Source organism: Amblyomma americanum, chromosome 5 (assembly GCF_052857255.1).
Source record: "Amblyomma americanum isolate KBUSLIRL-KWMA chromosome 5, ASM5285725v1, whole genome shotgun sequence".
Taxonomy (NCBI): domain Eukaryota; kingdom Metazoa; phylum Arthropoda; class Arachnida; order Ixodida; family Ixodidae; genus Amblyomma; species Amblyomma americanum.
The window spans coordinates 140,234,232-140,251,001 of NC_135501.1; the positions used below are offsets into that span (position 1 = coordinate 140,234,232).

General features: G+C 50.5%; 1 long non-coding RNA gene across 1 annotated transcript in view; it reads right to left on the reverse strand.

Moving 5' to 3' along the window:
* LOC144135086 (uncharacterized) overlaps nt 1-12,728 on the reverse strand; it is a 60,700-nt gene extending 47,972 nt beyond the window's left edge. Inside the window, exon 1 of the long non-coding RNA XR_013315369.1 lies at nt 12,590-12,728. This is a non-coding gene — a long non-coding RNA (uncharacterized LOC144135086). The remainder of the gene's footprint in view (nt 1-12,589) is intronic.
* Between the last annotated feature and the right edge of the window lie 4,042 nt (nt 12,729-16,770).

A 16,770-nucleotide genomic window follows, 5' to 3' on the forward strand; every position in this document is an offset into this window, starting at 1 on the left:
CGCCGTAAGGGAGGGGATAAAGGAAGGACTAAGAGAAGAAATGAAGGAAGAGGTGCCGTTGAAGGGCTCCTAAATAATTTCGACCACCTCGGGTGAGGCAAAAGAAAATGCGAACAAGCGAGTCCACGCTAACTGGGCCACTTTTTGTAAAGAACTCAAGGGTACGTTAAGCACTAAACGTACGTGGTCCCTCCTATGTGTTCTCTTAGATCAAAACACCAATATATCTCAGAAACAAGTACACACAACGTTTATACAACCAGAGCGCCAAAAGGGCGCCGGCGTAATTGGCCAACTAAGCGACACCTAGATATCCAAATTCCTTCAGTCAGCAGATCAGCCACTATACCTCCACATAACCCGGACGGCGTAACGTACAAGGCACTACTCAGTCGGGACGAAGTCTCCCTCCAGGAACTCGCGGAGTTCTTTAACCACTGGCACGCTCTGACGTTCCCATCAGCCTGGACCCATGCCAGCATGCGATTTATATGCCTCACCGGCCAAAGCCCTCACCCTGCGAATTTGCGTCCCATCTCCTTAAGAGCTGTGTCGGGAAGCTCTTCGAGGATGTCATTTTCAATCGGCTGCAACCGTTCCCAGAAACCACAGGTTTTCCTCTCCAAAGTTCAATTTGGCTTCCGTCCAAACATATCGGCGCAAGGCGTACTTTTCGCCCTTAAAGAGTCTCTCTCTTACACTCAATGCCGTACATCTGCTACACTAGCCATACTGGCCCTGGATATTTATGAGGTTTTCGACACAATAAGCGATGACCATATCTGACCAAATTATCCACCGCAAGCTGTGGCACCCGCATATGGCAATATATTCAGGCAGTTTTTCAGGGACGCACGGCAGAACTTCACCTTGGGGTATAGCCTCCCAGCATTTCCCCCACAGGGGAACCCAACACCCTAGACCACTGGGGAACCCCACAAGGGGCGGTCATATCACTGTTACTTTTTAACATTGCCCTAGCACCACTGGCTAAGGTACTTGCTGTTATCCCAGGGCTCCACACAGCCATATACGAAGATAATAGGACCCTCTGCACAACGGGAGAATCCCTTGGAACAGCCCAGGATATTCTGCAATCTGCCGTAAACATCCCCACCCATTTAGCAAACACAGGCCTCTGTTGCTCTCCAACTAAATCGGAACTTTTGCAGCTGAGGCCCCCTCCCCAGTGACCCTCCTATTGAACTGCACATGTATGGGAATCCAGTATCCATTGTGTCTCAATAAAGGTTCTCTGCCTGCTCATTAACAACAGACTCGATGCAAACGGCACCCTTTGGCCCTTGCAAAGATAGACCAAACAGGTCGTTGCCCTAATCAGCCGAGTGGCAGTCATTAGCTGTCTGAAAATAAGACCCTCAATATGAGCAATGCGTTATGCAATGCAATATGACAACACCTCGACTACGGCTACCGAGCTGGCTGCTCTGCAAGCAGCATTTACATTCTCCTAACAACAACCAACAGCGCTGGTTATTTTCAGTGACTCACGTGCTGCATTACAATCTTTACTGTCATCAGGAAGCCTTCAGGAGCCGATCGTCGATGACTTAGACTCCACTCCGAGGCCTATGAGTTCGCTCACTGTGTTATGCTGCAGTGGTTACCCGCTAAGTGTGGCCTTGCAGGCAACGTTCACATTGACGGTGCAGCGAAGTCGGCGCATGGCGACGCCTCCTTGCTCCTACCTATACAATTTTCTCGCAGTGATAGAGCGAGATTTCTAGCTACAAAAGCCTGACAGACGCAACGCTCTTTGTGGTCTGATCCGAAGCGTCAATATAGACACCTTCTACGTATCGATCCCACTTGTGACTTCCTCATGCTATGCAGTGTAGATAGACGTGATCGAAATTGCCTCCACCGACTTCGCCTGATCGCAATTGCCTTCGCTAAATCCTATTTACATACAATTTGTGCATCAAGAAGCCCTCTGTGCCCTACATGTGCTGTGCTCGATCTTCCACATTTTATTTACGCTGCCAACTCTTGAACAATCATCACAAACCAAATTTAAGTGCTGCAGAACCCCGACAGGATGGCCCGTCCACCTAGAGCATTTCCTTGGACCCAGGAAGGATGCAGCTTCGGGTGCGCGCGGGACAAGAGCATTTTTAGTGTTCCTAAGAGACACTGGTTTAGTGCACATTCTTTGACAATGTGTGTGTGTGTGTTGTGTATTTGTGAGTGCTTGAGGGTGCTTGATTTTGCCATTCACCCTTCCTTTTTCATATTCCTCTCTTTTTCGCTATCTCTTTCTCTAACCTCTTATTTCACCCTCACGTAAAGTAGCATGCCAGGCCGACAACCAGGCAGACTGCCCTGTTTCATTAAAGTCTCTCCTCCTCCTGCTTCTCCATTAGACGCATTACATACCACCTCCCATACCACATACTCACCCAGCGCCAAACACAACAGGCAGAAGTCCTAATACGCATGACTGCCACCTCCGCCCTACGTCTTCCACAGGCAGTTAGCACGAAACGTCTCCTGGACGCTGGTACCCACAATACCGTGATCGAATTAATAGAGGCTCAACGCACCAACCAGTTAGTCCACCAGCGTCGCATGGGAACAAGACAATGCCTACATGTTACATGATTTCGCTGTGCACGCCGGATGATATATAACAGACACCCCAGAGCACAATATAAGCGCTAGCCTCCATCAGGGTAGGCGGCAGGCTTGAGCGAGCTACTACACCGAACAAAAAATACAGCAACCGCTCCGATATCCTTTAGGTCGATGCGGCAGAAAATTCTGAAGTAGGGTTTTTCACGGCAGCCACAGCCTATGACCTAGTGGGGGCCGCCTTTCGCTTTGTATATCCTGGATTAGCTGAGCTAATACACAATAATTTTTGGCTAAAACGCTGTCAATGCTAATTCATGAAGCCCTACCACCACGCCGGTTAAATCTCAACTGTCTCAGGGGGGAAAGTTATGCGCCGTCTTTCTGCTTTCGAAGAAAATTGGACATTGGTTTAGAACATTGGTTTTGAGGAAAGGAAAGAAGCAGTAACTGTCTCACACCCGAACCGCGCCATAAGAATGGGATAAATTTGGTTGGGCTGAACATCATTCAAGGTCATTTTCCAGCCTACGCGACGAATGCTTTACCTAGCATTGTGAAACTTTTCGCTTAAAAAAATGTCGATTAGCTCAGCTAATCCAGGATATACAAAACGAAAGCTGTCGGCGATCATTGTGTTAATTGGCATTGGCCTTGAGAGAGGGAAAAAATCTTATTCGCGCCAAAAATTGGTCGATTCAGCGTGACCCGGGTGTCTTCATGCTGAAGTTCCGAGTCCTCCAGGGGAGGTGCCCTTATTCCAGGGCCCCACTGAGTCTTGCTACCTCATACGCATGCTGGACCAGTCCTTTTTGGTCCGCCAGCACGCTGCTGGTGATCAGGCACTCCCACTGTTAATAATAATAATAATTGGTTTTGGGGGAAAGGAAATGGCGCAGTATTTGTCTCATATATCGTTGGACACCTGAACCGCGCCGTAAGGGAAGGGAGAAAGGAGGGAGTGAAAGAAGAGAGGAAGTGAGAGGTGCCGTAGTGGAGGGCTCCGGAATAATTTCGACTACCTGGGGATCTTTACCGTGCACTGACATCGCACAGCACACGGCCGCCTTAGCGTTTTTCCTCCATAAAAACGCAGCCGCCGCGGTCGGCTTCGAACCCGGGAACTCCGGATCAGTAGCCGAGCGCCCTAACCACTGAGCCACCGCGGTGGGTCCACTGTTCCGCAATGGGCTCTTTTAGTTTATGGAATGAATAATTGTTTTTACACTCCCATGTGATATGGTATAAAGTATATGGTATAAAGACACACCACTTGCATGTGTCCGCGTACTGGTTCGGAAACATTTTGTGAAGTATGTGTAAGTTATGAAAGCTTCCTGTTTGCAGTCTACGCCAACGGACTGCCTCATATTGCGTTAATAGCTGGTGTGGTGGAGGATACTATATCCTCTGTCCTCTGTAGTGATTTAGGACTTCCGCGTATGATTGGGCTTGAAAACGTTCTAGACGCAGATGATTGTGATGAAAGGAAGGGCGCACGCGCTCTGCTCTTAGCGGTTGTTGCGCTCGTTGCGATGCGCATATTTTCTTTCAATATTTCCTCTCCTATCTTCCGACTCTCCTACTATCTTCACGAGGTAGCGATTTTTGGCTCAGCCTGAGCCAGTGGAAGGCCCGTGAACTTTCTATTCTTCCTGCAGTCGGAACAACACTCGCCTTGGAAGAAGACGCACTGGAAGAAGCGACTGGTGGCCGCTTGTATAGCAAGCGGCATCTTGAGCGCCTATGGGAAGCTTCTTCAACCGACCCCGAAGTCATTGCATGGTGTGGGGGTCGTCTACGTAAGAATGAAGTACGGAGAGCTAACCGCGTGTCAGAGACGCCCGGGGTACATCAACCACGTTTCGCCAAGCGTCTTCACCTTGCACCAGCCGCGTCTCCTTCTTCCATTGCGCTTTCTCCCAAGGCAAGCGGCCGCTCCGCGGCTTCTATACACCACCGTGGCGCAGCCGCTGAGGATAGCGCATGCGCAGGAAGGCGCATAGCTAATTTGTGACGTCATTCGCGGCGCTGCGCGGAGAACGGCGAGGCGACGGCATAATAATTTCGACCATGTGGGGGCCTTCAACGTGCGCTGACATCGCACAGCACACGGGCGCCTTTTACAGCGAAAGCTTTACTACCTCCCGTAGCATGTTCGGCGTGTTTCACAACCACGTGACGTCGGCGAGCCGCGCGTTGTGCCGGATCCCATAAGGAGCAGAAGCTTCGAAAGCGAATGAAAGTCACATAACCGGCCCCTGGAACAGTGGACACCTCAGTCGCGGTTTAAATTACGTGTCTGCAGTTACAGATGTGCGGAGCATACGTTGGCACTGACAACGTTGGGGCAGAAACACGGCACTGGAGCCATATGCCTTCGGCGTTCATGGCGTTTATTGGTTTGGCATTGACAAAGTTCTAGACTTCGATGATTTTGAGGAAAGGAGTGCCGCATAACTGGCTCCCTCGGTGAATGCACGGTAGTGGTGGTATAAACTTCATTACATGCAGAGGAGTTTAGGACGCACAGGTCCTTAGGCCCTCGCACGGCCCCACTGCACTCAAATTTTCGTGTCTCGGAGGCAGATGACGCTGGCAGCGCGGCCTGTGGCGACGTCTTGCTTGGCCGGGTCCTCATTGCGCAGTAGGGTCTCCCAAGCCTCCCAACTGGTAAGCTGCTCCAGGCCCCGCGTGTGAGAATCTGCCGGGCAGAGGAAACGGATATGATCGAGAGTGGTTTGAAGTGGTGGCAGAGGGTACAAGAGGGGTTTGTGTGGACTTTGTGATAGCGCGAGCATATATAAGGACACGGTAAGGTGCGTGTTTGGAGCCGCCTCCAAAGTGTCTGATGATAATTGTCGAGGGAGGCATGTGGAGGGGGGTACAGCCGACGCTCGGCTTTTCAGGCTTGCGTCAGTTCACTGAAAGAATGCATGCGCTCCCGTGAGAACCCCAGATCGGAGGCCGCCGGTGCCCGGTTGAGATTGAGAGAACCTCGGGCTAAAGCATTGGCAGCCTCGTTTCCGGGATTCCCGGAGTGGGCAGGCACCCATATGAGCTCCATGTGACGGGGCGGGTGTGCGGCGAGGGAGTTCAATATGCGAAGTGCAGGGACGGGAACTCTCCCTCGGGCGAAATTTAGTATGGCAGTTTTAGAGTCCGATAGTATATACCGGGCCTCCGTGCGCGTGATGGATAGGGCAATACGGCCTCTTCAGCCTCTTCCGAAGTGGCAGTGAGGGATATGTGAACGGTAGCAATCGGTTGTAGGGAGGGGTTCGTGATGGCTACAACCGCGTCCTTGCCTATGCATGCGGCATCCACCCAAACGGCATCCGGTTCCATGCCATAGTTTTTGTGGAGCACCCATGCGCGAGCTCTGCGGCGGGGTTCGTGGTAGGTGGGGTGCATGTTTTTAGGGAGATGTTTAATAAGTAGTTCGCGGTCAATGTGGGGGGACCGGGAGCTCTGAAGAATCCGTGGCTGGTATCCTGATGCCGAGGGTATGTAGGATGTGTCTGCCTGTGGTGGTTCTCGCGAGACGTATGTCTTGTGTCGGTCGGTGGGCATCGATAAGCTCACCTATCGTATTGTGTAGGCATAGCTGGAGAAGTTTTTTGGTTGAGGTATTTAGGGGTAGGTGTAGTGCTGTCTTACATGCTGTTCGGATCATGGCATCCAGGGTGGAGATGTCTGTGGCCTGGAGTTTCAGGTAGGGGAGCGTGAAGAAAAAGCGGCTGAGGACAAAGGCATGAATGAGACGACATAGGGCATGCTCCTTCATGCCCAGTTGGTGTCCAGAAACTCGGCGGATTAGGTGCGATATCGACATCGCCGTCCGCTTGAGTTTCTGGATGGTGAGAGTGTTTTTCCCGTTGTTCTGGATGTGGAGGCCGAGTACCCGGAGAGTGTGTACCTCCGGGAAGTACCGGTTTTTCAGTTTCACGGTTATGGGGGCTGTGGGGCAGTTTTGGGCTTTGGGGCAGAGTGTGAGGAGCTCCGACTTCTCCGGAGAGCTTGAGAGTCCGGTACTCCGCGCATGTGTTTGGGTGAGGGTCGCTGCCGACTGCAGAGTATTCTCTATGTATCCATCACTGCCATGGGTGGTCTATAGAGTGATATCATCAGCATAGAGTGTATGCCGAAGGTGAGGGATAGTTTGTAGTTTGCGGGCAGGGGGGATGAGTGTGACATTGAAGAGCAAAGGGCAGAGGACAGATCCCTGGGGTGGGCCAACCCACTAAGGGTGTATGTATGGGATGTGTGGGAACCGAAGTGAATTTCGGCCGTGCGGTTAGTAAGGAATTCTTGAATATAGGTGTACATATGTTCACCTATGTTCAAAGAAGAGAGCGCCGCCATGATCGCTTTATGGTCTAGGCGATCAAAGGCCTTGGAGACTACCAAGCCGAGGACAGCTTTTGTGTGGCCCGGTATGAGGAGTAAAAAATATCCTGTGTGAGCTGGAGCATGGCGTCCTGGGCCGATAGATGAGGACGGAAGCCCACAATGCTGTGCGGATAGGTGTCTTGCTCCGTCATGTGTTGGGTGATTCGGGCAAGTGCGACATGCTCCAAAAGCTTGCCCAGACATGCAGTTAGTGAGATGGGACGAAGATTTGCAGGTGTAAGAGGTTTGTGGGGCTTCGGTATGAATAAGATTTTGGGGTGACGCCAGGATTGTGGAAGGGTGCCATCCTGCCAGCATGTCTTGAACTACCCCGTGAGCTGGGCAATCACCTGATCGTCCAAATTGCGGAGCATGCTATATGAGATACAATAAACTCCTGGAGTGGAGTTGGAGCGGAGAGTCAGGAGGGCCGCTCTGACATCTGCTTTCGTAATCTGCGCGTCGAGATTGGCATTCGGGAGGCCGGCATAGGGGGGCAGGGGGTTTGAGGTAGCGGGAGTTGTGTGTGTGTTCCTATGTATATCGATGAGTGCGTCGGGAGAAAGGTTGGGTTTGTGTATAAGGCGTGTGACGTGGTGTTGTGTGGCTGTTTTTGATTGCGTGGGATCATTTAAGTGACGGAGGAGTTGCCAATTGCGTTTGGAGGACAGATTGCCAGCCATACTGTCGCAAATCTGTCCCCACTTGGATCGGCAGAGCTCCTCAGACTGCTCAGTATTTTGTGTTTTCAGTGCGGCTAGCCGCTTTTTAAGGGTCCGATTGAGCTTTTGCCCTTTCCAGCGCTCTAGGATGCTATGGTGGGCCTCCGCTAGGTGGGCCAGGCAAGTGTTAAGGGTGGACGTATCTGGTGTGGTGTCAAGCGTTCGAGTATGTGCAGAGACATCGTTCGTAGTGATGCCACCCAATGGTCGATGTCTGTAATGGGGCGTCAGGAAGGGCCGCCCGTGCGGCGCGGATCGCATCCCAGTTGGTGAGTTTGTGTGTTAGGTGAAGGGTCGTTCTTTGTTTTTACGGTACTGTAACGGAGAGGATGTAATGATCTCTCCCTAATCTGTGATGTGTTGTGTTCCACGTAATACCCGCAAGGTTGCGACTGAGTGTCAAGTCCGGGCTGGTGTCACCGCTTACACTGTTGCCAATTCTCGTGGGAGTGTTAAAGTTGTGTACTGTGAAGCGGAGCTGTTGTACCAAGGACCAGAGTCGCCTTCCTCGACCCGTGGTGGTGCGGTAGCCCCAGTCAGTATGCAGAATGTTGAAGTCCCTTCCGATAATCAACGGATGCTTGCCTGCAATACGACGGAGATCGTGCAGCAGCGTTTCCAATGAAGCCATCGAATGAGACGATGTGTCCTATATATTTGCAATAAAAATAAATGGTATGGAGTGTGCATCTGGTGTGATTTCTGTCATCACGCAGGGCATCTCGGAGGTGATCTGATGCGTTTGGTTTGTAATGGAGCGATGTATGAGTGTGGAAGCCCTGGGTGTATTCGTTGAGTCCGAGTGAGCGCATGTGTAGCTCGGAAGTGTTGCAGGGGCATGTGTGTCCTGAAGGAGGACGATGTAGGACGTGGAAAGTGTGGGGAGAAGGAGTTGGAGGGCTGCGCATTTGCCCCGGAAGCGGCGGCAGTTCCATTGCAGAATTGATAAGGAATTAGGTGGTCGCCCCGCCACACTCTAGCTTGGGTGGAGTGAGGGTAGGTGGGTTGAGTGGGGGGTTCTCTGGCGTAGGTGGGCAGGATTGATGGGGGATTGGATAGGTGCAGCGAGGGAAGAACCTGCTCAATTGTTTGGAGGCGGGTGTCGTACCGTGCGAGTATCATTTCAAGGGTATGCACCATGCGCGTAAATGCCGCTTCAATTTGTTGCTCGAAGCGTTGGGATAGGTGGTCGACGAGGTGATTAAATTTTGCCTCTAGACGCGCGCTCATTTCGGCGAGTTTAGCGTCCATGAGGGCCTCAAGGACTTGAAGGTCAGTTTGGGTGACGGGTGGTTGCTCTGTTGTGCGTTTTTTCTAGGGCGGGGTGACGTGGGGGTTTGGGAGCTCGATTGTTCATGTTTTCAGTGGATGTTTGAGGTAGCAGCGTGGGTTGCGTGGGAGGGACATTTAACGGAAGCGGTAGAGGGGTAGAGGTGGGGGTCTTGATCAGAGAGGTAAGACGACTCACCTCCTCTCGCAGGGCCTGTAGCTCCCGGTCACGGGATCCACCTGTGTGGGCGGGAGGGTTGAGGGTTTGCTGGTAGCTTTGAGCCTGTTGCCTGCTACTCTGTCTGCCCAGGAAAGTTGTGGGGGCTGTTTGTCCTGGCGGCGACGACACGATGAGCGAGACTTGCTAGAGCGACGAACGCTGGCGCGGTCCGCGTCTCGCTCCGGTGTGCGGGAAGTGTGCGCTTTCGGTGAGCGCCATTCGTTCGCTTTGCAACCGTTAGTACCCGTCATGTGGGCGCCTCCACAGAGTATGCAGGCTGGGGTGCATGTCGGAGTGCCTTCTCGGGGGTGCGGGATACCGCATCTTGAACAGTTGTGCGTACGCTGAAGGGTACACACATCCGCGCGATGCCCTTATTTTCTACAGTTTGTGCAAGCATCCAGGTGTCCTCTATATAAAGTGCAATTGTGGAGTCCGCCTTCGTAGGAGATGGTTCGGGGCACCAGACCCGCCCGGAAGGTCATGAGGATCGAACGGGTCTGTCCCATGCGTCGTGCATCAATGATGGGAACGCCAGGGCCCGTGATGAGGTCTTCAAGAATCTGTGCTGGGGTTTCTTCCCAGTAGGCGTTAGTGATTACTCTTATTACTGCATCATCCGGGGGGGGGGGGGCGATGTAGGCGGTGATGGTGTTGACTTCGGTTCGAATGGAGATTTGTTTGATGGCGACCAGGCGTAACGCGTCGGCTTGATGCGGGGTGCTCATCGTCCAGGTGTTGTTTAGGGGGCGGATACGCAAGCTGGTGGCGTCCGGGACTTGGAGGCCCTTGGCTGCAGTTATCAGGGCCAGGCGAAGCTGGCGCGGTGTAAGGTCGTTTATATTAGGTCCCCCATTAGACCGAAACACTATCTTGTAGGCATCCAGGGCAACCGCGGCTGGCGTTGCGACCTTGGCGCCGCGAGACGCGTCGCGCGCAGCTGGGATGCTTGGTGTACTGCATCTTCAGGTCGTGAGCCGGTGGTGGCGTTCGCCTGGTCCTGGATTTTCGATGCTCCTTTCTGACGGGCGGGTAAGCTAAGGATACGGTTCCAGTCCCCGGGATCGCAGTCCTTCGGGTTGATTGTCTCTCCGATCACGTGGGCCTCCATACTGTCCATGTTGGGGAGGTCGAGCGGCTTAGGCTTAGCGCACAGTGGCACGAGGCCTAATGCGGCAGCTGATCGCCAAAGGGCGGTTTCCGGCCCCTGGGCCCACTTAGGGGGACCGACGGCCACAAAATTTGAATATATGGTAGCGCTCACCTTTCCGAACGGTGCAGTGAAGAGGTGGGCACTGCGTGGGTTGAAATCCGGATGAAATCGCCGTGCTTGTACAGAGGCGATGCGAAGCGTGTTCGCACTCACCGGCCCCCTTGCGGTCTCTAGCCTGAGTGAACGGATGTCTATATAGTGCTTTGAGGTACGTGGCGGTGCTGAGAAGGATGTGGGCTGCATCAATTAACGCGGACAACGTTGTGGCAGACACGCGGAACTACAACAATAGGCCACCCGCCCCGGTGGCTGTTTGAAGCGCTCGTCTACTGAGCCGGCATACACCGGTTCAAACCCGACCGCGGCGGCAGCGTCTCGATGGAGGCGAAACGCAAAGGCGGTCGTGCGCTGTGCGATGTCAGCGCACGCTAAAGATCTTCAGGTAGTGGAAATTATTCCGGCGAACTCCACAACGGTACCCCTTTCTTCCTTTCTCATTTCACTCCCTCCTTCAACCCTTATCTTGCGATGCGGTTCGGGTGTCCACCATTATGTCAGACAATTACAGCAGAATCTCCGCTCCTCAAAAATCAAAACCAATAGTCTGCAGCGTTTATTGGGTGACGAACCCCTCGCTATCAACCACTAATGTAACTGCCACCTGCCGGCAGAGTGGGCGCGCTGCCTATCCAGCGTGCGGAATGCACTCAACGTTACAGACACCAAGGCTCGTCTAGTCCGATACACAGGGTCATGTGTAGTTAAACCGCAGAATTTGCCTACTTGTTGGCTCACTGATTATGGCTCTTGTCTGCTCAGCCGAAAGACGCGGGTGCTATCCAAGGCGCGCCGGTTGAATTTCGATGGAGGCGAATTCCGAACCCTACCGTGGCGGCACCGACTCGATGGAGGCGAAACGCAAAGGCGCCCTTGTGCTGTGCGATGTCAGTGCACGTTTCAGATCCCCATGTGGTCGAAATAATTCCGGAGCGAGCCACTACGGCATCTCTTTATTGCTTTCTTTTATCACTCCCTCCTATATCCGTTTTCTTACGGCGCGGTTCAGGCGTCAGCCGAGATGTGAGGCAGATACTGCTACATTTCGTTTAGCAAAAAGCAATTTTCAATTTCTTCTTTCAGTCTCTCCTTTATCCCATCCCTTACGACGCGGTTCAGGTGTCCGGCATGATGTGAGCCATACTGCAGTAAATTCTTTAAACTAAATAACAATATTAATAATAATTGGTTTTTGGGGAAAGGAAATGGCGCAGTATGTCTCATAAATCGTTGGACACCTCAACCGCGCCGTAAGGGAAGGAATAAAGGAGGGGTGAAAGAAGAAAGGAAGGAAGAGTTGGCGTAGTGGAGGGCTCCGCAATAATTTCGACCACCTGGGGATCTTTAACGTGCACTGACATCGCACAGCACATGGGCGCCTTAGCGTTTCGTCTTTATAAAAACGCGGCCACCGCGGTCGGGTTCGAATCCGGGAACTCTAGATCAGTAGCTGAGCGTGAAAGAGCACGTGAAGAAATTCTCCTCATTTTCCGCATTTCTTACAGCAGGAGGAACTGTGTGGGATAGCGGGCATGAAGGAGAGTTGGAAAGGGATCAGTACGGGTCAAGAGTAAGCGCCAGTGCAAGGTCTGGGTAAGGGCAAGGGAGGGAGCCGGCGGCCCTGCACTACGGCACCACTCTTATTTTGTTCCCGCCTTCATCTCTCCCCTTACAGCGCGGTTCGTGTGTACTATGAGTTGTGGGACAATGACTGCGCCATTTTCTTTCCTTACAAAAGCAATTTCATTTCAGGGAGCCGATGTTGAGTGAAAGCGCCGGGTATCTCGATAGTGGGTATGGATATATCTCTGAAGGTGAGCAGACGTTCCTGGGATTGCGGAGGGGGTCCAACTCCGGCCCGGAAAGTGAAACCTCTGGCGTGGGAGTCCGCCTTCCCGTTAGCCGGGAGGCTTGCGTGTGCGGGGGTCCAGATAAGGGTTAGGGGCGGGTTGGCTGCCGCAAAGCGAGAAGCCGAACCACGGTGCAGGATACTAGGCCACTGGCAAAGTTGGATAGGGCAGAGTTTGAGTCTGATATATTTTAGGTAGCAAAAGGTGGGCCAAGGTCATCGTAAGCAGCGAAGTGCTGCCGCTGCGGACCAGACGCTCTTGCTACCCGACTCACCACCCATGGCTTATCTCTTCTGCTTGCGAAGCTTCTGGGGATGAGCTCCGGTTGTCCTTCAGAGGGACTTGTGTGAGCAGAAGACGAGAGCACAAAGCGTCCAGCTGAGAGACACCAAGAGCGATGGCGAACCAAAGTCAAAGCACGAGCTTCCTTTCACTTCGTCGCCCTCCGTTGGGATGCCGGTAGAGACAACGCTTTCAGGGCATGATGTTAGATAATTGGCGAAGCTCTTGAACTCAATTATGCTGCCGTTTTAATCCTGCATTTCAATACCAAGAACGGTGAAGAGAGAGATGAAAATATTCACGTAAAGCCGAAAAAACAACTAAATTGCATACACTCGCAAATTATATTGCCTTATATATTATTTTAGTGGCTTTAGTTAAAAGTAAATGGCGCAGTAACTGTCCGTTTTTGGTAGACACCTCAACCGCAACGTGAGAGAAGGAAGGTGGGAGTAAGAGAAGAAAAAGAGGAAGAGCCCTTACCTCTCAGCCCAAGGTATTAGCACAAAACTTTAACCAGGAGACCCTACACATTGTCAGTTGACTGGATTCCACTAGATTGCAAAACAGGGAAAATAGTTTTACTCTTAAAAGGCCCGGGAAAGGGATTTTATATCCACAATATTGAGGCCTATTTATCTAATTTCAAATTTGGTGAAACTTGTTGAGCGGGTGGTACACAGCCGCCTCACGAAAGATGTATCGACTCTACGTTGCTACATTGATGCTCACATAGGCTTTTGCCGTGTTTCTTTTCACAATTCAGTCCGCTCACATCAAATTGAAGAGCCAATTTAAGTTTGCAGTGAAGCAGAAGGAGGTCTCATTCTAGTGGCGTTAGTTGTTGCAAAGGCGTACTACAGCGTTGAGCGCAGTACTTTGCTTTATAAATTAGCTGACTTCAAACCTGCCCCGTACCCCTTTGCGTGTGTTAGAGAGTTCTTGAACGATAGGCGTTAGTTTAAGCACAGATTGTCGGTACATTTCCAGGGCATACGCAAAGTCGAGGGATGTGCCTCATGGTTCAGTGCTCTTGCCGTTAGTGTTTAGTATACTCACGCGAGATGTTCCCCTCCACCCGGCTATCAAGTTCTATGTGTATGCGGTTGAGATTGCATTTTTCGCTCCTGCCAAGGATTTCCATCCGCTATATCTGCAGTTGCAATTGTACCCCAACGCAAAATATGTGGTTATTATTTGCGATGCACAGTTAAACTGCAGGCTACAAATTCAAAAAAATACGCTTAAAGGTGAGTGCGTCCTTGGTAGGTTGGCAAGAATCATCCATCAAAAATTGGGCATGCTTCCTAACACTTCTCTCTTGTTTTTAAAGGCTATGTAAGGCCGCTACTTGAATTTGATTGCGTTCTGTTTTCTGACTGTCCAAAGTACAAGCTTCAACATTTGGTTCGTTTCGAGAGACGTGCTCTGCGCCTATGCCTTGGACAGACAAGAACTGTGCCAAATGCTGTATTGCTCATGTAGGCGCGGATACCTGATTTAAACTCATCGTTTCAGCTTCTAGCTGTGAACTTTCCTTGGAGGTTTAGAACGTATTCCAGGATTGGCTAGCCCATATTTACGACAAACTACGTTCCGTTCATCGGTAGTATTTGGCCTTGTAATGGGCTCCCAGACTGTGTTCACAAATTTCCAGCTCTCAAAAATGCCACAATCCGTCTTTTAGTAAAGGTTCACAACTTGCAGACCGATGCTGCTATTCACTTTGGCAACACTCACCCAAGAAATGAAAAAATAGGCCCGCAAATGTTTTAAGCGTGCTTAAAGAAGAGTATCTGGATAAATATTCAACATATACGGCAGTTTTCTCAAATACCTGTCAGCAAAAAAAAATGTAGCTATCGGCCTTTATTCCAGGGCTCTTGATTGGATTTATCACTTTCGAGCCCCTCATTATACGCCTATATTCGTAGCTGAATTTCAAGCGATTCAAATGGACTTATAAAGAGCCCCTCTCTACGTTAATGAAGTCATCATACTTGCTAATAGCCATTTTTTCTTCACTGCACTTCAAGGTCCGAGGTACAACTTTCCGGGCCGTTCACTAAGATATTTCTTTCTACCACATAAGAAAGAAGTACGTTTTTATTGGATACCTGGACACCGCGGTATTGATGCTGATGTGATGTCTGATATATTAGCGAAGTCTGCAGTTTGAGGACCTATGGCACTTTTCATCCCAAACACAGAGCATTTGACAACCATTCGCTTTCAACGGTTCCTGCAGCGGCATTCCTTGAGCCATAAGCCTGTCCTTGCTACAGCGAATTTTCAGCATTTGGCTTCCCTTGGATAGTGCATTCATGTAGCTCACGGCAATGCGAGGTGTCTATAACCCACTTGCGTTGCAGAATATCACAACTAAACCTTTATTTGTGCTGATCGAGGTTATCTATGACAAACCTCTGTGAACCATGCGGCGAGATCGAAACACTTATCACTTTCTTTTCTCCTCTCGGCGGTTTGGTTCTCTGCGAGAAGCTCATCCGCAAATTCCGCTTGCTTCATTAGGCGTCGCCTTTATATTCTTCGGGGAGCCAGGCGACCTAAAACAAGTGTGTGATTATCTGAATAATTTCGTCATTGCGTCCAGGAGACTTTCTTGTTAATTATAACTTTCAAAATTATTTTTAAAACAATATTAAAACTTGAATAACTTAAATGAGACAATGTTTGGCAACTGTTTGACTGCTGAAAGCACCCTGGGCAATCCCTTACTTTTTTATCTGCCATTCCAATAGAGGACAACAGCATTAATGCATTAATGATACTGGTTAGTGGTGAAACTAAAGAATTCGTTATCATCATTATCAGCATCAAGGTGTCCAGTGGGGACGCAGGTATAACAACCCAAGCATTAAATCATTATTAATAGACTTTAGGCTTTAGAATAACGAATACATTTCACCATCATTATTAGAATCATGCGTCTAATGGGAGACAGTAGTTTTTGCCATATCGCCTAATTTATTATGCCAGTTTCTTTAATTCGTGAACAGTGCCATGAGACAGAAGTAGAGCAAAGAGCAATGCAATGGAGGAGATAGAAAGTCAAAAGAGGACTGAAGTCCAGCTTGGCTAAGGTAGTCGCACAGGTTGCCATTGCATGATTGTCCATTGTCCACTCGCCATAATTGCATTCGCAGTTCCACCGCAGGTCCACCTCCCTGAGGAGCTCTTTTCAGACAATAGCCATTGCAGGGCACGTCCACAAGTGTCGCAAATCAGAAATGCCTGGTGGAGCGCAACAGTGACGGCACCTGTCAGATGCTGGCATATCTATTTCGCGCCACCGATGATGGATAGATGTGGTACCAGCCACCCTTGCCTGAATCTGGCGCACGGATAAATCCTTCTGCTGACTAACACTACGGTGGAGAGGGTGCGTAAAGAGGATACAAATAGTATGAATGCGTTGGCTGTTGCCTAACGCCCCGCCGCCGCCTAGCGACTATCATATTTGTGTCCCGACTAGGCAGTTATGTTACGCAGATTTATGTTATGTGCTCGTTATTACTGTGTTTACGACGATGTCTGCTAGCAGCACCTCGTATTTACACATGTCCTTCTGATCGAGCCAAATAAACTTGTTGGAAACATAGCTAAGGTGCCCGATAAGACGTGATCTGTCACGACGCCTTCTTGCATCCCGCTACAGGAAGGAATTTCTGCTCTAACGCTCTCTGTATTACTGGCACAGAGAAATAGTGAAGTTGCGAAGTCAGCTTAAACATTTCAGAGACAATGTACATTATTGAAAATATGGCGGAAGATTTAGCGCGGTAAGGCGATACGCTGTTCAGATGCTCTAGCGCTTCGTTTCCACCTCGCCTTGTTTCGATTCGAGGCTCGGTTTTTCTAGGTCGAGCATGGTTCAGGTAATATCGGCTAAATCGGTAAGTGTGTACTATAGGAGACGACAGGTAACTTGCGCCATAATGGTAAGATGAAAGATTTAAGGGGTGAAGAAAAAATACAGGCTTTTGATCAGACGAAATGGCGCAGTAACTGTCCCAATTCTGGATGGGCATCTTAAGCGCGCCGTAAGCGAAAGAAGGAAGGTGCGAGTGAAAGACGAAAGAGAGAAATGGGTGGCGTAGTGGAGGGCTTCGAAATAATTTCGATACCCGGGGGTCTTTAAACAGCACAGAT